General features: G+C 54.6%; 1 protein-coding gene across 3 annotated transcripts in view; it reads right to left on the bottom strand.

The window, feature by feature from the left end:
• Positions 1-19,522, bottom strand: part of OTUD7A (OTU deubiquitinase 7A) — a 122,564-nt gene extending 103,042 nt beyond the window's left edge. For 2 of the 3 annotated variants that reach the window (XM_056124483.1, XM_056124484.1), the window contains exon 1: positions 19,384-19,522. The gene's annotated coding sequence lies outside the window, so the exon portion shown is untranslated. The remainder of the gene's footprint in view (positions 1-19,383) is intronic. The other variant, XM_056124485.1, reaches the window with a different exon arrangement.
• Positions 19,523-21,583: the final 2,061 nt, after the last annotated feature.

Below are 21,583 nucleotides of genomic sequence, written 5' to 3'. Positions count from 1 at the left end.
CCTTCTGGTGAGGCTTGAGGCAGAATCTGAAGGAACCCAGGATCTTGTCTTCTCTGCCATGGGGAGAGATTTCTAGCCAGGAAAGGGCCCCATGCCCCTCTCCCTGACATGCTAGACATCCACCCAAGGGCGCTTCTTACCCTCGCTCTTCTACAAAACCTTCCCTCAACTGGTCCTTCTGCCACACACATGGCGGCTCTGACAGCTTTGCTGCTCTGTAAGGGTCAGTCATCCCCAAAGGTGACCGCACGCACTCATCCCAGGACACTCCAGCCCAGATAACCCAGCCCCTGGGGCACTGACACTTGAAAGACACAGTTTGTCTTCTCTGGGCCTAAGCCCCAGAAGGGGTGTTGCTGGATGACCGGCAGCCTGAGCCCCAATGGCACAGGCAACTACACTTCCTGCTGCATGGACCAGTGAAACGCTTTCTTTTGCGACTCATGACGCGTAAGCACCTTCCCAGAAAAATGACCGTGGAACATGCAAACCCACTGGCTGGACAGGGCTGGTGGCGGCCATAACTTTGCTCCCAATTGTTCCCAGAGTTTTGGGGAACCATGTGGAGGCACAGGGAGATGTTAACAAACCTCTTACCGGACAGTCTAGAGAACAGAACTCTAGCGGGGGCCTCCATAAAACACAAGGCCGGGCGCTGGATCCTCTGCATGCACCAAGACCTAAGATATTCTCGCCTCATCCCACCTGGGAGTCTGTCTGAAGTGGAATCTGGCCTCTGTGCATCTCCTCTGAGTGCTGGGAGGGAACCTGTAGTGGACGTGCTTTGGGCACAGCCTGTCTGCCCATTTGATAGGTGCTCCCAGGGACAATGTGGAATTAGGTGCCTGGGGTTGGGCTAAAACGTGCTATGGGTCCCATATTAGCAGGGATGGTAGCTGTGATGGAGATGCTGACCACCTCGGACTGAGGAGGCTCTAGGAAATCTCAGCCAACAAATGAGCGACTTTGCCAGGATGGGACCTTGAGATGTCAGCCAGCTCCCTAGATACCTGAGCCCATGGGCAAGCATCAACCCTAAGATTTCCTGGCCCACGTGGCCACAGGCAACTGCTCTAGCCAGCACTGGGCCTATTTGTTGGCAGAACAAGAGGAGAGCTTTGTGGTAATAAATAAGACCTGCTGCATGCACACACAAAATGGGGTCTGGCAAAGGGTTGTGAGAGATGCATGCACGAGCCAGTGGCTCCCTTCTTTTGACAGAGGTCGGCCAATGAGGTGGGAAAAGAAAGCCATCCCCCCCCCCCCACACACACACAGATACACTGTAACTCATTCCCTCTCACCATTCATCAGGTTTCCACTACTGCTGGATCTGAGGGGAGTTATCATACAACTCATCCTGTTCCACCGATGACTTTTGAAGACACTGAAACTAGTATTGTGATTCAGGCCGATTAAACCACATGAAGTGGTGGTTAAAGGCTATGCCACAGGCCTCCCTGCCAGTGCTAACATATATATTTTTAAAATTTTTTTAAGTTAAATTTGTTTCTCTGGACTGCAGGGCTCTCATAAGTTAAAGACGGGAAGATATGGTTTCCAAACCTGGGCAACAGCAGAGATGCTGGAAGCTGGGTGCCAGCTCTAGGATCTCAGGTCAGTCCTGGAGAGAGGTCCACTCTGGGGTCTGGGTCAGCTCTGGAGAGAGCCACCCTGGGGTCAGGGATCAGCCCTGGAGAGCCACCCCAGGAAGGGCAGAGGAAACACTTACTAAAGGAGAGGCTACCGGGAGGGAAAAGCTTCCCTCAAAAGCTTCTTGAGAGGGGCTCTCTCAGTGGGGCAGAGACAGGGCCATGGGGGGGGGGGGCTTTATCAAGTCCAGTACAACAGAAGCCTGCTCCTGCACACCTGCTTCCTTGCCCCCAAAATATCTGCTGTCTAAACATGAAGTAGAAAAAGAAAACTCAACATAGAAGGTCCTCTAGTGCATGCACACAGACCTTTAAAAAATTTTTTAGCGTGCAAATGACTGCTCCATGACCTTCCTCTGGGGGCGCTAGACCAGTAAGGGCAACCTGAAGGGATCAAGGATCTCTGTGTGCCAAGGGTGCAATGCACGGAACCAGGAACCGACACAACTTCTGGCCACGCCCCCGCTGGGGAGGAGAACCTGGTTCATGAAGGAAAACGCATCCTCCTGAAGACTGGAAAGTGCATATTTCCTTTTCCAAGCTCCCAGCACTCCTGAGGAAGGAGCCTACATTCTCAAGTGCGCTCCTCTGGGGCTCCTGGCTTAACCCTTGGCTGTCTGGCTGCCTCCCTTCACTGCCTGGTCCCCTGTGCAGCACCTTAAGGTGCCCTCCCCTGTGGTTTGGGAAATCAAGGAGAGAGACCAAGCTCACATAACTCTTCCTACGGTTCATTTGTGCCACGTCTCTCTTACTGTGCTACATATAGCCAGCCAAGTTTATTCCAGGTGTTCCCATCCCAGGGCAAAAATAGCATTAAACAGGACCAGGCATTACCTGTGATGCTGAGCTACCCCTGGGAATCTGGACTATCTCCCCTGTTAGTAGACATGGGGCCACTAACAACTGCGTCTGCATCACAGTGTGTCTTGGCTCCTTCTAGGCAGAGACTGACATGAGTGTCCTTGCCCCCCGGGAATGAGATCCTGAAACTTGCTTTGGCAGGTAAAGAACAGAGAGAGGTGCCAAGCCTTCCCCATGTATGAGTCATTCCCCCCAGCACACCTTGTGCTGTCTCCTCGTCCCTAAGGCAGCTTTGGTGGGCAGGAGCTTCCCCTTTACCCTGCAGTGATTGAACAAGGTCACTCAGAGCTTGAGAGAGATTACTGTTAGCCAGTGAATTCTGGGGGGTTGTGCTCAAAGATCACTCCTGGCAGTGCTGGGGGCCATATGGAGAGCTGGGGACGGACCCTGGGTTGGCTACATGCCAGGCAAGTGCCCTGCCCTATGTACTATTTCTGGGGTCCCATAAGTGAGATTTTTGCACCTCCAAGACAAAATGAGCTTGTTGTAGCTGACCCAAGAGGTGTCTACCCATGGTGTAGCTGCCTGTCTGAGTCTGTGAAGTCAAGGAGGATTCCTGAAGCCTATTTACGTGACCGTCCCAGCTGCCTAGAAGAGACTGTCACTGGGGCAGGTTGGGGGGCAAGATTCACTGTGACGTAAGTCTGGGAAGGCTGGCCAGAAAGACCAACACTCTAAGAGGAACTGGCTGATTTGGGGGGCATCATGAAGATGGAACTGTTCCTAATCTGCAGAGAGAAAGAGACCGAACCCAGGGCGGACTCGAGAGAGGACACTAAAATGTAAAGGCAAGAATCTCAAGACACAGAGAGCCCTTGCTCCAGTGTGATAAATTGTGGGCAGATGAAAAATCCTTTTGAGTTGTGCATAATGGCTCAAAGGCGAGGGTAAGTCTAAAGCTCGTATTCAGGGCAGCTGTGGAAGCCTGATAAGCCCAACAAAGTAGCCAATCCACGGAGCGCTAAAGAGAAATTCTCTTGATGTCTGAAATTACTCAGGAGCTGAGCACAGGCCCTGTGTAGCAGGACTTTGGGTTTGATCCCAGCATCCCATGCATCCCATGCATCCCCCCCCCGCCCCCAAACCACCAGAGACAACTTCCCAGCACGAAGCCTGGAGCTAAGTGGCCCAAGCACCACTAGGAAATGACTCAAAAATGCAAAAGCAAACCAACAAAAATGTATCTAACCACAAAAAATAAAAATCAAGAAGTAAATAAGAAGCTGATGTAAATCTGCCTCTGCTAGCACCCAAGGACGCTGAGTGCGTGGGGGTGGGGTGGGGGGTTGGGGGTGGGGAGTGGGAGGAGGAGAAGAGAAATGATTCCCAGTGACTGAGCTTGGAGCTCTGGAGAGCAGCACAGAAAGAAAATCTGGAACGATGCCCATGGTGATTAGGGACTAGGGCACTTGGAGATTGCCATTTATTTATTGTTTATTTAGAGTCTTTAGTTTTTTTTCTACAGTGACCCTATGCTGTGGGCATCATAAAAAAGCTAATTTTCATACAAATGCATACTATATATTTGTGAATATAGTATGGAGCTGGAGCGATAGCACAGTGGTAGGGCATTTGCCTTGCACGCAGCCAACATGGCCGACCCGAGTTTGATTCCTCCGCCCCTCTCAGAGAGCCCGGAAAGCTACTGAGAGTATCTTGCCTGCACGGCAGAGCCTGGCAAGCTCCCTGTGACGTATTCGATATGCCAAACACAGTAACAACAAAATCTCCAATGGAGACGTTACTGGGCCTATGGTCCCCTGAGCCTGCTGGGAGTGATACCTGAACACAGAGCCCAGGAGTAAGCCCTGAGCACCACCGGGTTTGGGCTCCCCTGCCAAAATGAGGACCCGGCACACATGGTTTTTGTCACTACATCTTTTGGGCACACCTAGCCTGAATGCCTCATCTCCTCACTCCCTTCCCACCCCACACTGTTAACACAAATTTGGAGAAGCCCCCACCCTGAGTGCCAGACACCAGGGCTCTTTAGGGAAACCCACAGCCGGCCCATCCAACCTTGGACCACCTCGCGAGCTGCCTCTCTGGGTCGCCCCATGGCACCGACTGGCACTGCCAGCAAGAATAAGACCAACTGGCACTGCCAGCAAGAATGAGATGGTATGGGGAACAGGTAACCTGTGATGACTCTTGTGCATGCAGGCACCCAATGCCTGCAGGTCCCAGAGACTGAGCTCCTCAAGGCTCGAGCTTCACTCTCCAGGGGCAGGTTCACCGACAGGATCGAGACCTGCTGATTGCCCAGTGGGTGAGCCACCAGCAAACATCCATCAGCATGTCCAGCAGCTGGGACAATGTGACAGTCACTCTAGGGACCTTCCCTGTGCTGCTCAGGATATGTACATGGACACCCAGCACCCATGTTCTGCCTGACTCTGCACCCAGGGTTGGGGTTCTCATAAACCAGACCAGGGGCCAGATACTGGGACTGGGAATCAGGGCTTTAAAATTCTCTGACGGAAAAAAAAATCCTTGTCATGAGCATCATGAAGCTAAGTGCTCATCATGCAATTCAGCCACTGAATATGCCGGGTGCAGTTCCTGGCAGGGCCATTTCATCTGCAGCCATCACTGCAGTCCAATTGAGAACATGTTCTCTCTTAGAGGAGCTCCACTAGCCAACCCCATTGGTCTCTTCAAACTCCCCACCCCATCCTACACAACTGCAACTCCACTTCTGGTCAGTATCACTGCACTGAGTCTGGGCACCTCTTATCACTGGGATTGAGCAACTTGTCTTCCAGGACGGACAGGTCCTTTCATGTTACAGAAGACTCACAAGGGTCCTCTATGTTACAGCATGAAATAGTGCTTCATGCCCATTAAATCCCACTGTCTGCCATAACAAACTGCATATCTCTGTACTGCAGTAGTATGTGACACTTAGAATGTGTATGATCTGGGGTTGGAATGATAGTACAGCAGGGAGGGCATTTGTCTTGCATGCAGTTTTACCTGTGTTTTATCCCTGGCACCCCATGTGGTCTCCTGAGCCCTATCAGGAGTGATCCCTGAGCACCAAACCAGAAGTAAGCACTGAACACTGCTGGGTGTGGCTCCCAAATAAAATAAACAACAAAAAGTATTATCTATGTGACCACATTAGCTGCCTAAACCACGCTGAAAAAAGGTGGATTTGGGGTCATTTCATGAGGCAATATCTTTTTTCCAAATTGAATACTTGAAAAAGCGGCTCATGGCATAAACTGAAATGCCTTTGACCCAACACTCCAAGAATCTGTCTATCCATCCATTGTTCATCATCCATCTATCCACCCATCCATCATTTATTCATCCATCACACATCATCTATCATTTATGTATCCATCAACCCATCCATCCATCCATCCATCCATCCATCCATCCATCATCTTTCCATCCATCCATCACCCATCATCTATCCATCATCCATCCATCCATCCATCCATCCATCATCTATTCATCCATTCATCACACATCATCTATCCATCATCCATCCATCCATCCATCCATCCATCCATCATCTATTCATCCATTCATCACACATCATCTATCCATCATCCATCCATCCATCCATCATCCATCTATCACTCATCATCTATTTATCATCCATCTATCTATTTCCCCATCCATCCATCCATCATCATCCATCCATCCATCATCCATTCATCCACCCATCCACTATTCATCTTTATTCATTCACTGAGGATCTTCCAGTCAGTTCTGACAACCGCTGAGGTAGCTCAAACACAAACCCCCAAACCAAACGACTATGCTCTCAAAGTGGAAAATTTCACATAAAAATGATCATGGCACATTATATTCAATGCAATTCCTATCGAAATTCCAATGATGTTCTTCAAGGAGTTCGAACAAATGCCACTTAATTTGTACAGACGCATCAAACTCCACGAGTTAGCCAAAGCCACTCCGTGAAAGAAAAAGATGGGGAGGGATCGGATTTCCTGTCTTTAAATTAGACTACAGAGCTAGAGCAATAAAAACAACCAACCAACCAACCAGACAAAAAATTCCAAACAGGCAAAACTGAAATACAGTCCAGAAGAATAGAGAAGGGACAGGCTGAACCATCAGAGCATTTGCCAGAGGAGCACAGAGCAGGACCAAGAACAGGGCCTTTGTTCTCTGGATCAGGCGCCCTTGTCCTCGGACACCACGGCCCGCTCCCCGCCTGGCCGGCTCTGGCTTCAGCTCCACCGGGCCATCTGGACCCAAACAGCCTCTTCCCTGAAGTGCCACCCTGAGCCACCTTGCCCCATGTCCACGTCAATCCAACTGCTTCATTCCCACAGCAACACTGGGCGCCCATGGCCAGCCTGCTGTCACCCCTGTGCCCAACTTACATGCGGTGCTGGGGACCAATGTAGTGGTTCTCATGAGGGCGGAAAAATGGCAAGAAAGGGGTGGGAGGGAAGCAGGGAGAATGTCTTGGCTTCGGAGAACTGCTTCTCTGCTGTTACAGATGGAGTCTTAAGTTGCCCAAACTAACCCTAACCCCTAACCTAACCCTGACCTCACTGAGACACCTAAACCTGCCCCCTAACCCTAACCTAACCCTAACCCCAAAGCTGACCCCTAACCTCAACCTAACCCTGACCTAATCCTATCCCCTAACCTTGACCCCTAACCCTAACCTATCCCTACCCCCTAACCCTGATTCCTAACACTAACCCTAACTAGGAATAAAAGTGACTCACAAGAAGGAGGAGCAAACCCTTGACGTCCCGCCTCCTGTGTTCAGCGTGCTGCTTTCAACTCAGGACCATGACCCCACCGGCTGAAGTGAGGGCATTATACACTTGCTGGACATACTCTTTTCCCACCTACGAGTTCTCTAACATCTGTTAAGACCCGCTGGGTCTCCATGGTTTACCCATCTCTGTGGCCACCCTGGCTCTGAGGGGCGGTGGGCTCCCCGCAGCCTGCAGGCCATGGCTCCTTGGTCATCTTGAGTACCCCAACAGTCCTTGGCCATTTGGGGGTTACTGCCACTGATTTGGAGAGGACCATGATCTCTTGGTTACACAGAGAGACCCCAGGACTCCCACACCTCAAGAGATGTGAAGGACCCCAGAGTCCTCAGTGATTATATAAGGAGCCCCCATTAGTTCCTGAGTGACCTCAAGGACTACCAGTACTCTTCTCAGGGGCCTAGGCTACCCCTACAGTGCTCAGGGAGCACTCCTGGTGTGGTTCAAGGGACCATAAGTGGTGCTGGGGACTGAACCCACACTTTTAAGCACAGGCTGGGGGGGGGGAAGAGGCCACATGGTGACCAGGCCCTGATCAGTGTCCACTCAGGGCCAGACTCCATCCCTTTATGCATTTCTCTTCCTTCCTCATGGGCTGAAAGGCGCACAGGACCAGAGGGACACTCCCGGGCATGTCCCAGCTACACTGCAGGGATGTCCCAAGTGTGTGTGTGTTGTGTGTGTGTATGTGTGTGTGTGTGTGGTGCAGCACAGCCCACCTGGGGGCCACAGCCAGCTGGGTGCAGGCTGAGCTCCTGCTCACTCACAGAAGCAAGGAAGGAGACTGACAGACTCTGAGATGCAGGATGGTGCTGGGCTGAACATCCATGCAGCAGCTACCCCTCATCTCTGAGCTGCATCCTGCACTTCTGGGGGTACAGGTCACCATACTGGAGTCTTGCACACAGCCAGGAACTAAATAAAAGGGAGGGCGGGAAACTGGGGGTGACTGTGCTGGGGAGGACTGGTCAGTCAGAAACTCACATTGAAACCAGAATTCTGGAGTTCAGGCACTTGCCTTGTGCGCAGCTGACCCTGGTTCAAAAGAAAAGTTGAAAGACCAAACAGCAGGGATTCTGGAATGGTAATAAGAATCTGACCTATGGCTGGGATGATAAAATCATTCTGGATGGCTCTTCACAGGCAACGAGACTGCCCCAGGCAGAATGACCTATTGGAGGCTCCTGTTCCCTTTCCAAAGCATAAAGACACACACAGCAGTTTCTGGAAGAATCTCACAGGACACTGCAAAACCAGAGGCTGGGTTCGAGGCATCAGAATAGTTGGGCTGTTTCCTATTACTCAGGGAAAGGCCAAGGAAGCATCCGTCCCTTCGGGCCTCATCATGTCCGTCAATGCCAGGCACGGGGCGTCACTGACCTCGCCTTCCCCCAATCTCCATTCCTCCCCTTCATAGGCATTGCTCTGGTTTTGGGGAAACATGACTTTGGGAAGTTTCAAAAAATGCCACACGTGGACAGGGTACACAGGGGTCTCAACCATTCCTGGGAGGGTCAGATTCTGTGGGCCTCGGGAGTCTGGTGAGAAATGGTGCAAAGGCTTGTTGGGGAACATCAGACAATGTTAGGGCACACTTGGGAACATCAGGGCATGTCGGAGTATGTTGCGGCACTTCTGAGGATGCCAGGGAACATCTGAGGAGTGCCTGGCACCCACGTTCCTACCCCTCAGCCTGTATCATCAGCTGGGAGGCTGCAGAGACCAGCTGCCCAGGGGCATCTGCTGCTTTAGACAACTCAGGGTCACTGGACATGCCTCCATTTCTCATCTGCCTGAACAGATTGGGCGGCAGAACCTTGGGGCTGTATCCAGCTGATGGGGGACAGGGTCCCCCTCTCTCAGACCAGCTGAGGCCCGGGCCAAGTACTTAACGAACAAGAGGATGAGGTGTCCCTGTGTCTCCCTCTAGTCGCATCCCCTGTGGAGGGTGGGAGGCTCGAAGTTTTGGGGCTGCCACCAGTGCTCTTGCACAGCAGGGCCAGAGAAGCCAGTGAGAGGCCTTGTTGACCAAAGGGACCCAGCTGAGCCCAGAAGAACAAGCCTGCACCTGGATGCAGGAGCTGGCACTGCCCCCAGAGGGCACCATGGTGTGATGTGTGTGCAGGAGCCTAGTGGGGGAGCCTGTGTGGGCTGTGGGCTGTGGGCACATGGATGCGACTAGACAAGCAAGCAGCGGAGAGGGGCAGCACTTCCCCGGTCCAGGTTACAGGGCAAGGGGCACCTTGTAAGCAGGACCCAGGCTTTCCCCGCAGCTGCCACTTCCTGAAGAGGAAGGAGCCAGCGGGGGTGGGTCTTCTGGGCTGCACTACCTACAGTTTCCACATGCCCAAGCAGGGGTGGGGGCAGGTGTGTCTGTGTGCATCTGGGCAGGTTTGTGTCTACACATGTCCATGTGTGTGTCTGCATGTGCGTGTGTACAGGTGTGTGTCCGTGCATGTGTATGTCCACATGTGTGTGTATATGCAGGTGTGTGTTTGCATGTGTGTGTATGCGCAGATGTGTGTCTGCAAGTCTGTGCATGTCTATATATGTGCATATGTGTGTCTGCATGTGTGCATCTGTACAGGTTTGTGTCTGCGTGTAGGTATCTGTGCAGGTGTGTGTCTGCACGTGTGTGTCTACATGACTATCTGTGCATGCATGTCTGTATGTCTGTGTGCATGGGTAAGACTGCATGTGGGTGAACATGCATGCCTGCACATATGTGTTTACATCTGTGTGTGTGTTCTGCAGGTATGTGTGTGCTCCGTATGAGCATGTGCATGTGTGAGGCTGCCTGAGTGCATATGCGTGTGTGTGTGTGTGTGTGTGTGTGTGTGTGGCCAAGCACGCCCCCAGCTGGGCGAGGGCCACTGCGGGCTTTTTAACTAGAACGTGGTGCAGCCAGGACTCTGACAAGCTTCATGATTCTCTCTGTTTCCGGTGACTCACCTGTGATCGTGTCAGAACTGTGGCAAACCCCTGACCTTATTAGCACCGGAAGCACGTCCCTGACTTGCTGCCACCCATGTTAAAGCGGGCCTCAAGTGAGAGAGACAGAAGCCACACCAGAAGGCCAGGAGGTCCCCACAGACCTGCTGATATCAGCCTGGGTCCCTGTGGGGGCCAGGGAAAGAGGTTCCCAGGGCCTATGACCAACCACAGCTCCCACATGCAGACTCATCCTTGCCTGGGTCTGTGAGGCAAGGGGATAGGCTCAGAGGGTGGTCACAGGGGGCAGAGGTGGGGACTCCACACAGAGCCCAGAACAGGGTCCAGCCCACTGACTCTTGGGGTCGGAAATGCTCAATGGGCAACAGAGAACATTTTGGGTCTTAGTGGCCCAGAATGGGGGTGACCCATGGAGAGAGGGGGGCATCCCGGGGGAGGGGCTGATCATGGATGAAGCCCCTTCCAGCCAGCCTTGGGGTTATGGCCAGCCCCCCACATCATTAAAGTCTGCAGGTTCCCCACACACATGCAAGAGGAGAGAAGCACATTTCACCTTCATGGAGGGATCCTGACTGCTCCCTTCTCACCTGTCTGTGTGTCTGGCCACCCCACAGAGCAAGCAGCCTGGTGCCCCATTTCTCCTCATCCCCCTTATCCTGCTCTTCCCAGCTGGTGGAAGGGTGCAGGGAGGGCAGGGGGACGGGGCAGGGGGAGAGACACAGGTCTCTGTCCCAGCATACCTGTCTAACTATCAGCTGCTTCACATCCCCCTCTTGTCCCCAGGAAGAAGAGTGGGCAGATATAGGCCCTGCTCCGGGTCTGATTCTAGAAGGTTCTAGCACACCCACAAACATGAAACTTTCTTGTCTTTGGCCCTCAAGAACAGATCTGTCTGAGAGGGGGAAGAATCATGTGTCAGAATGAGGAAAGCTCTCCCCCCAACTAGAAACAGAATTCTGGGACGCCGGGCGATAGGACTTCCAGCATCTGTCTCCAAAATGCAAAAAAAAAAAAAAAAAACAACAACCCACATTAATTCAAATGAATGTATGCACACCTGTGCTCATCACACACTCAGCACCACAGCCAACATAAGCACCTACGCTCATTATCACACAGTACCACGGCCAGTACCACAGCCAACATACACACCTGTGCTCATTACCACAGCCAACATACACACCTGTGCCGCCCTCAGCACCCCAGCCAACATACACACCTACGCTCATCACCACACAGTATCACAGCCAACATACACACCTGTGTTCATCACACACTCAGTATCACAGCCAAGGCACACACCTGTGCTCAGTCAGTACCACAGTCAATATAGGGAAATAGCCCAAATGCCCAACTGGACCAGGAAGTGATGATATATATGGAATGGAATACTATGCAGCTCTAAGAAAGAACAAAATCGCACACTTTACTGTGACATGGATGGAACCAGAGGCATGCTGAGTAAAGACAAGTCACAAGGAAAGGGACAGACAAGATGATCTCATATGGGGCTTAAAAACACACACAGCAAAAAACCAAAACCAAAACCCCCCCCAAAACCCCAAATCGAAAACCCATAGCAAGGTAGCAGCAAACGGTCAAAGGCAGGTACATGGGAAAACTGACCACACGGCTGATTCTGGGGAGTCTGAGCAGAGGTCCTGGGGTGGAGGGAGGTGGAAATAGTGGTGATGGGTGAGGTGTTGGGACTATATGGACGGGAAACCATCTTTAACACCATTATAAACCACAAAACCTCAATCAAAACTATTTTTAAACACAAAAATAAACTTTGGGTCAGTGCATGTCAGGAGCATGGATGGACCCCGGCACCACATGTCCACCCCACCCCTCACTGAGCACCACTGGTCATCGCCCAGGGGGCCCTGAGCACCTCCCAGGTTGCCTTGTGGTCCCCCAACCCTTCTGGGGCTGAGGTCCTGAGCAAGGAATCAACTGGCCCAGTGAGGAAAGTACCCAGGGAGGGGCCGGATGTGCTCAGGATCCCCCAATGCTGCCTTCTCCCCTTCTCTGACACCTGCCCTGTCTCCAACATGTGCCCCAGCAGGGCTGGGGGCAGAGAGAAAAGAACATTCCAGAAAGGGCTTTTCTGCTGGGGCAAGCCATGCTTCCCTCACACATAGACTCGGTCCCCTGTTGGGTCTTTGCAGGAGGGTTACCCCAGTGGCCCACAACAGCAGGGAGAGCTTCTGCATGTCCAAAAGTGAAGAGGTGCAGGTGGGGCTGGAAAGGAAGCACCCGCAGGCTGGGCCCGCCTAGGGAGTGGTGCAGGGGGCTGGGGTGGCTGGATGCAGGAATGAAGGTCTTGAGGCCAAGGACACCCCATCACCCAGATATTCAAGGTTCTAGAACCGGTTTCAGTTGCTGGTCCATGGCCTGTGACACCTCCTGTGGGTCTGGTGGGCACTGGCCCAGGCAGCTTCATGGTGTCCATTTCCATTGAGAGATAAACACACACACACACACACACACACACACACACACACAGACTGAGAAATTGAGAAGCAACAGTCTATACTGCTTTAGTGGGCGGTGAGACAGCCTGCCGGTTCCCACAGGTCCCTACATGTGACAAATACTGAGAACCGCTGTCTAGAAGCTTCCATCGGTCAAACCAGTCAGAGAAAACAGAGCCAGAGATGAGAGTTAAACAGCCAGACTGTGGCTCTGGCTGAAAAGGCCAGGAGCAAGCACTAAACCCCTAGTTTGATGCCAGCCCTGTACAGTCCCTTATAGCCCCCTTCCCAGCACCTGTGGGCCACGAGCATTGTAGTTAGCTAGGCAACATCAAGAGTGGCCCCTGAATACAGCTGGAGAGCCCCTACCCCCCAAAAAAAATCCATAGTGCCATGGTTAATTGGTTTCTCAAACAGAAGTGGCGGATGATCCCAGTGGCCGAGTCATGGCTGAGCCACATGGGCTGCCAAGAGCCAGGAACGACCCCCCTTGGTGGGCAGGGAGCCACGCTGGGGGCTCGCACTGCAAACACGTGCACATTTCACACCCTCCATGGTCCCCCCAGACAGACGCGCGCAGCTCCCGGGAACACCACTGCTCTGGGAAGAATAATTAAATTTCTCATTTTAACTCCCACAGGACTAGTAAATGCACCTGGCACGCGTGATGCTTGAGCCTGCTTAGAAGGAGGCGGGCAAAAGACCTGTTTAGAAACCCGGGGTGGGGGGAGGGCTCCGTGTCAGTGAGGGGGGGTCAAGTCCCACACCCCAGCTCTAACTACAGACTCTCACTCTCATGCTCCCTGCTTTTCTGTTTCTGCCCAGCGGGGTGCACAAAGGGGTTAGTGGGGAAAATGAGGGAAGATGGAATTATTTTAGACAGAACCATGGAGCTGAAGAAGAGAGTAGAAATTGGCTGCTTTTCTTCTTTTTGGGTGGAGGGACTTGTGCCACACCTGCTGTGTTGGTGATCTTAGGTAGTGCTGAGGATGAAGCCGGGTCAGCTGTGAAGGGTTTAGGCTAAACACAGTGGCAGGAGTGGGGGTGTGGCTCTGTGACTCTGTGTGTGTGTATGTGTGTGTGTGTGTGTGTGTGTGTGTGTGTGTTGGGGGGACCTGGGCTGGGTCCCACAGTGCACCCAGTACCACCTCCACGAAATCTGGGCACCTTCACATGCACTGCTCTTCTGTCTTTATTAGCAGCCAGTGCAGGGAGCCTGCCTAGGGGGCCGTACTGCAGTGGCCCTTGGGGAGAAGGACTTTCTGGATGCCCCACCCATGGTGAGGCCATGGGAACTGTAGCCAGTTGGGGAATACAAGTCAAGGGAGTTGTGTGGACCTGGGAGGAGCACAGCCCCCCACTGTCCCCCGATAACAGCTCAGCATCCACCCCCAGCCTCTGATGATTCCATCCCCACAGGAACCTCATAGCCCATGCCTGGTGCCCGCAGCCTGAAATAGCGGGTGCTGGGTTGCAGCCCCCTTAGGCTCCTGGTGGTGCCGCCACCCGTAAGGGCCCAGGGGGCCCTGCAATCACCCACTGAACCCCCAGGAACATGGCTGTGTCCTCCTGCGGGGTGCTCCAGTCCCTCATTCCTGGCCATGCCAGAGATGGGGATGCCCAGCAGGGAGGAGAGGAACAATGCGGGGGGGGGGCACACATGACCCCATAGCATAGAGACCCTCCTGGTGATCCAGATCTCAATGCTCCCCATTCCCTTGTTAGAAAGGCTCTTTTGGGAGTTCTTCCTTGAACCCCCACTTTCCTCCCCTCCAGAGTAAAAGAATGTGTTTTGGAACCTTCCCCCCAGGAGCCCTGGGGGTCTCCCCATGTGTGCATGTGTGTGGGGGAGGGTGGGTGTGGCCATTCTCAGGACTTGGCATCTGACTCTGATAGACAAGGAGCTGTGGCCGTTTCGGTTGTGCAGGAGGATACGCCTGCTTCTCTCCTCACTCCATAAGCATCCCCCTTACCAACGTAGCTCCCAGGGCCCAGCACTGAGCAAACCGGGGTGGCAAGGCTCCTCGAACTGGAACCACCGCCTGCTGCCAGCCAGAGCTTCAGCACTCGCTCTGACCACACCCCGGCAGCTGTTGTCCCCGGGCATCTCCTGGCCGCAGTGCCCAAGGTCGCACAGCTGGCCGCCCCGTCCTTGCTGGCTGGCAGGGTGTCCCACTTACTTCCTTTTTGCAAGGAAAGCTGCAGGCTGAGAGACTGATGGGCAGAACAAGGCTTGGATTCACACATGTGAAAATGAAGACCCTTTCCCTACCCCCTGCCACATACACACACACAAAGGCCTCCCTGGGACACGGACTGATTCCGGGTCAGAGCCAGGGAGAACCCTGGGTCCTAAAGACACTGTGGCAAGCCTCAAATCCCTGTGGAAGGCCTGTAAGGGACAGATGGATGCTGCCGACCTCTGGGGCCCATGATGCCAACGCCACGATGGGAGGGCGCTGGTCAGAGCCTGGGGGTGAGTGTGTGAGTGTGAGTGTGTGTGTGTGTGTGTGTGAGGGGTGGCACAGACCTGCAGGGACAGCCCCAGGACATCTGCCACTCAATTTCCCAGGGGGAATGTGGGGTGGGGGGGGGGCCCAGTCCATATCCATCACCAGCACAGCAGGAAACTGCAGCCGTGGGAGAGGACCATTCAGGGAGATGCTCAGACGCTGGAGAGGAAATGAATCCCAAAGGATTCACTCCCTGTTTCCTAAAGTCCACACTGTGTCTGATTCACAGCTGTCTATACTGCAGTACGCAGCCCACTGGAGTCACACAGGTGGCGCTGAGGAAGTCACAAAGCTCTGACAGGGAAGAGGAGAAACTCGGGCCATGAATGGACTCGGGATGAGGAGTACGGCCTCCAGACCATGCGGAGTTTCAGGGAGCTCAAGTGGAATCTGATCCCTAGAATGGAGAGATGTGGTGTGCAGCAGAGACACTGGGCTGGCGAGGATGGGCTGGTTGGAATCTCCCTACTGAGGATGGCCCAGATATGCACGGGTTAACACGGTTTCCTGCTGGGGACCAGAGCATGGCCCAGTCATGTTTTGTCCAGCAGGGGGCAGGGGCTGAAGCAGAACAAGTGGAAGAGCTGTCCGCCCCTCACCCCCCCATTCTAGCCTCTATCCTCCCTCCACCCCACACTCCGGTCAGGACATGTTTGTGACAAGCAGCCAGTGGAAAGCAGCCGGAAGCAGGCAAGTATGAGGCCTCTCCGCCAGGATTTGACCATCTGTTTTCAACCCCCATTCTGACCTTGTCAGTTACTAGGATGGACACAGGACTTGTCCACCCCCTCCCCTTTTCTTCCCCCCCTCCCCGATGTGTATCTCCCTGGTCATCCCAAGGATCAACTCAGGGTCTACATGGCTTAGGGTGGGGATTCACAGAAGACTCTCCTCCAAGGCTACAATATGTCCAGACAGACTCTGTACACAGCAAAATCGGAGCCCCGGGGCTGCTTCTTTGCAGGGAAGAGAGCTCCGGATTCTGGGGCTGCCTTGGGCCCAGAGCATCTCTGAAAGGTTGGGGCTACCTGTCCCTGGATTTTGGATTTTGGAATTCCCACCTCCTTCCCCCTCGGCATCCCCAGGCTCCTGCATCACAGGGGAAATGCCTGGTGGTGGGAAGCTACAGCATTATCTTTTCTCTGCCCCCAAACCAGCTTTCTCTGGCCCCTGCCTTTACAACAGAATTGTGGGCAGGAAAGAAAGACACCCTCCACCCCTACTTTGGAGCCTGAAGGGCCTACGGGCAGGGGATCTTCTCAAGCTTCCCCCTGCATAGTGCTATCTTCTTTCCCCTAGGGATTCCCAGGGATCCAGGGGGACCCCTGGGATTCAGTCCCCATCTCCCCATGTCCCACTGGCCGTGGGGCCCCCCAGGAACAGTCTCCTGCAGGAGTGGCTCTTTCAGAACTCAGTTTCTGGGAGAAGTCACACCCTCAAACTCTGATGAATCAATACCTCCCCCCCCCCACACATACACACACACACACACACACACACACACACACACACACACAAGCCTCTTCCGGTGAAAAACCCAGCTGCGTTTCTCCAGCTTGGAGCTTTTCACAACAGCCAGAGATGTATCTTTACTTGTCTCCATCAGAGAAACCTGGGGGCTGTCCACCTCATCTAGCAAGACCCCCGGAGTAAGGGGCTCATGCAGGGTCCTGGGGTACAGTCCACAGGCCAGTCACAACAGGGAAGGGGGCACTTGCTTGGGCCAGCTCGCTCAGCTGGATCAGAGTGAGACCTACTTACCAGTGGGCCGGTGGCCACTCATGGCCCAGCCAAGTGGGTTCTGAAAGGCCCCTCCTCTGGCTATTCCAGCAGGTGGGACCCTTCCTTCATTGGCAGGTCCATGGGGCACAGGCATGCACATGTGTGCATACATGGGCACATACTCTCTCTTCCCAATGGCGCCATCCCCACAAGGCTCACCCACTGCCACCGAGTGTCCCCTGCTGGCCAGGCAGGAACTGACCTGGCCTCACTTGCACACCTCTGATGATGGGCAGAAGGTCCAAGTGCATTTTGTCTTCATGGAAAGGCAGCCCTGAGGTGCCCAGCTCACGCAGGAGGTTCCAACAAGACTGTATCTGGAAGTTCTTTCCCCTCCTAGATGTCCCTGAGCAAACCGCAGGAGTGAGCGGGAAACACTTTTGCATCGACCTGCATTTTCCCAGCCAGGGCAGCAAATCAGAGTGTGTGTGTGTGTGTGTGTGTGTGTGTGTGTGTGTGTGTCGGGGGGGTCGATAATTCCACAGACTACCTTCCTTCTCCAGTGTGGAGAGGACAACGTGGGCAGAGCACGCGCCTGCTGCATTCCCCAGTTTGCTGCTCAGAGCCAGCGTTGACAGAACAAGGTTTAATACCATGGACAGTGCCTCAGCCCAGCGCTACCAGCTCAAGGAAAACCCACTGACTTCTACACTACTGAGAATGCTTCAGCTCCGGCGGATCTCAGCCACGACTCAAAAGCTCAAGCTAAGCAGTACAGACAGGCAGCGGGGAGTCACCCGAAACCAGCACTTGGGGGGCAGCTCTGCTCATGCCCCCCCATCCCTCCTCCTTCCTTCTCTGGCACCTACAAGGACAGTGAAGCCACAGGACTGCCCCTGCCTCTGCGGGACACGCCCCTTCTGTTCCCCCAGTGAGGACCCAGCAGCTGAGAGCTGTCCAGGGCTGGTCCCCAGGACCTCCTGGTATATGCCCCAACTCTGGACCCCCTAGAGAGGCAGGAAGTAGTCCCAGAGAAGTGGTCGCCCCTCTCCATCACTGCCCAGAAGTGCAAGGCCCAGGAACAAACATTTGATCCTTTCTTCGCATCCACCCCAGGGTTCCACCAACCCACCACCTCCTGATCAGGCTCCTCCTTGGCAGCGCAAGTCTCACACTGATAATTTAAGTCTTGCTCCCGTGAACAAATTCGGCCGCTCATCAATTATTAAATGTAGAAATGTCGATACTTGGGTCCCTCACTGAACAGCCTGGCCGAGTGAGAGGCTTAAGTAGACGGTCCAGCTGCCTTGGGAAGCCCTGTGCTCTATTCCCAGAGGCGTGAGAGCTAATGCAATGTCCAGAGAGGCTGGGGGTCGGGCATGAGGGGGCAAAAGCGCACCCCCTCAGTTGTTGACTTTAGGGGTGTGAAATGGACCCTCGGGGAAGGGGCTGCTGGGGCACACGGGATGTCAGGGTGAGACAAGAAGAGGCAGGAAGCATCCCCTGAGAAGTGGTCACCCTTCTTCCTCAGGTCTGGCTACTCGCAGACAGGCCCGGAGAAGGGTGTCAGAAAGGGAGGGAGGCCTGCTTCCTTTCTGGAAGATATCAAGGCCTGGGAAGATTTAGGCCGCAGGGTCCGTGCCCCGCTCTCCCGGTGTCACCCCAAACCTCTCTCCGTGTTCCCTCTCCTGGCTCCTTCTGCTTTCCGGGGGTGCTCAGACACAGCCACGGCACGGAAGCGTCATGCGTGACTTTCCCGGGGATCCGTACCCCCCCCCCCCCCGCACGCAGGACCAAGTTTCCCCTCCGCCCGCCCGCCTCCCCCATCCATTTCCGAGCCCATGAATCAGGGGTCGCCGTCGTCGGACCCCGCACCCGCGCCCCCACCCCGTGTTCTGCCGGGCCGAGGCTGGTGGAGTTTGGGGCGCAAAAGCCCAGCGGGCTCAGTGCGCGGGGCCTCGGCGAGCTGCGGCGGCCAATGAAGGAAAGTTTTGGTGGACGATGACGTCACTGCCGTCCCCCCAATTTAAAGGAGCACTTAGCGCTCGCCAGAGGCGCTGCCCACCCCCCTCCAGGCGCCGGGGAGACCCGCCGCGGCCTCCGGATCCCGGGCCCCGCGGGTCCGGCTCGACCCGGGTGCAGCGCGCGCGCGAGGAGCCCCCCACAGCCGCGGCCAGGGGTCCCCCAGGCCCCCAGCCCCCAGGCGCGCCCCCTGGGACCCCCCACTCGGCACGTTCCAGTGCGGACCCCCGAGCCGCGCGAGCCCGGACCCAGCGGAGCGCCACCACCGGCCGGGCCGGAACCGGTGGCCCAGGCGCCCGCGGGGTCCGGAGCGGAGCCCGCAATGCAGACGCGCCGGCGAGCCCGAACGGCGCCCCCCGCGTCCCGGCCCCCCGCGTCCCGGCCCCCCGCGCCGCGGCCGGCGCCGTCTCACCTGCCCACGGCCCCGCCGCGCCGCCGCCGCCGCCGCTACCCGGCTGCCATGGTGCCCGCTGCGCGCACCGACCGCCGCGGCCGCCGTCCGCCCCCTCCCCGCCGGCCCGGGGCCGCCCCGCCGCCTCCCGCGCGCGCCCGGCTCCGCCCCGCGCGCCCCCGGCTCCGCCCCGCGCGCGCGCCCGCCCCGCCCCATCGCCGCCGCGCGGCCGCGCGCGCCCCGGCCTGACGTCACCGACCGCCGCCGCGCGCGCGCCCCGCCCCGCCCCGGGAACGCGCGCGCGCCGCCGCGGCCCCCGGGAGCGCGCTGAGCCCCGCACCGTCGCGTGCCCCCTCCCCGCGCATCCTGCTGGCCCAGGCACCCCGAACTTTCTTCCAGCCCCGCTGGGCTGGGGCAAGCGGCTGCTCTAACCCCATCTGTCATGTGTGACCTTGCCCGCTTTTCCATACAACCTTCCCTCTATGCCACCACTTGAGAGGGGTCCCCGCATTCCCCAAGTGGTGCCACGGGGGAGGGTGTGTTAGCGAGTCCTGGCCCCAGGCCTGCGGGTCCCACCCCCCCAACCCCCGACATCTGCAGGAGTCTGTTCACACTCTTGTAGAGAATGTGGCGCAGAGGTCACTCACCGGCTTCTGTTGGTTTCTCAATCTTTATTTCTTCGCTTCTAATTAAGGACTTTTTGCAGTGTTAAACATTACTCAGGTATTTATATTTAAGTTTGGTAGTAGTCGGGCTGGGCACAGCGCGGAGGGCACCGGCTTTGCGTGGGGCCGACCTGGATTCGGTCCCTGGCACCACACAAGGTCCCCAGAGTGCGCCAGGAGTGATCCCTGAGTGCAGAGCCAGGAGCACCGCCAGCTGTGACTCCAAGACTACTACTAATAATAGCACTGTAGCACTGTCCTCCTGTTGTTCATGGATTTGCTCGAGAGGGCACCAGTAACGTCTCCATTGCGAGACTTGTTACTGTTTTTGACATGGGGGGGGGGGGGGGGGAAGATACTCTCCGAAGCTTGCTGGGCTCTCGGAGAGGGACAGAAGAATGGAACCTGGGTCGGCGGCGTGCAAGCAAATGGTCCTACCCACTGTGCTATGGCTGCAGCCCATTAGAGAATGTGGAAAAAATAAGATACCATTTAAATAAAAGTACCTGTAAAGCTCTATGCTTTTTGGTCATTTTCCATATTCAAAAAATATGTATCCGATGACCTTTGAACAAAGTTTTAAATTGCATTGTGTGTATTTTTTGTTTGGGGGCCTCACCCAGCTGTGCTCCAGGCTTCTGGCTCTGTGCTCACCCTTGGTGGCCGCTCAGGGACCCACATGTGGTGCCAGAGGTCACATTCAGCTCTGGTGCAAGGCCGGCACTTTCCCCACTCTACTATTTATATGGCTCACAAATTGTGTTTTAAGTTTAATCTTTCAATCTTTGTAGAATGCCCAAATAATAATATTTGTGTGAACATATATCACGGTGATATTTTCTATCGATTCCAAGTCTTTTATAGACATACAAAAGCTAATCAAATTGACCCAAACCTAAAACATAACTCAAAAATGCAATGATTGTTAAATTAAAGATGTTGAGGTAGTTGAGTTACAAGCAGATATTTGGTAAACATAGCAAGAAAAAAAAAGGAACTTTATTATGAATCTTAATTGTTGGATGACCCCCCCCCCACACACACACAAAAGATCACATGGACGCCCACCTACAAGATGGTCAGACTTCTTCGTCAAGACCCTGAATGATCGGTTTGAGGCTCTGCATGTTCCTAGAACGAACAGATACCATTGGGCTATGCTAGCACGCAACCAGGATGAATGGAGACGTTACTGGCACCTGCTCGAGTAAATCGATGAATAACGGAGATTAAGTGATTAAACCAGGTTTTAAAAGGTTCATAGGGGCTGGAGTGACAGTACAGTGGTTGGTGCTTGCCTTGCACGTGGCCAACCCAGGTTTGATCCTGGCATCCTATATGATCTCCTATTCTCCACCAGGAATAATCCCTGAGTGGAGAGTCAGGATTAAGTCCTGAGCACGGCTGGGTGCAACACCAAACCCCAAAAACAAATCAAAAGAAAAGTTTGCTGTGGAATGATCAATGGGTTTAACAAACCCAAAATATGTCATTCTATATAAACTATGTATATATTAGCAAATTACTTTTAAGATTTTCTTTTGTGTTCTTTTAGT

The sequence above is a fragment of the Sorex fumeus genome, unplaced genomic scaffold (assembly GCF_029834395.1).
Source record: "Sorex fumeus unplaced genomic scaffold, SorFum_2.1 ptg000051l, whole genome shotgun sequence".
Taxonomy (NCBI): domain Eukaryota; kingdom Metazoa; phylum Chordata; class Mammalia; order Eulipotyphla; family Soricidae; genus Sorex; species Sorex fumeus.
Note: the sequence above shows the minus strand (reverse complement) of the source record. Positions and strands in the feature narration are given on the sequence as shown.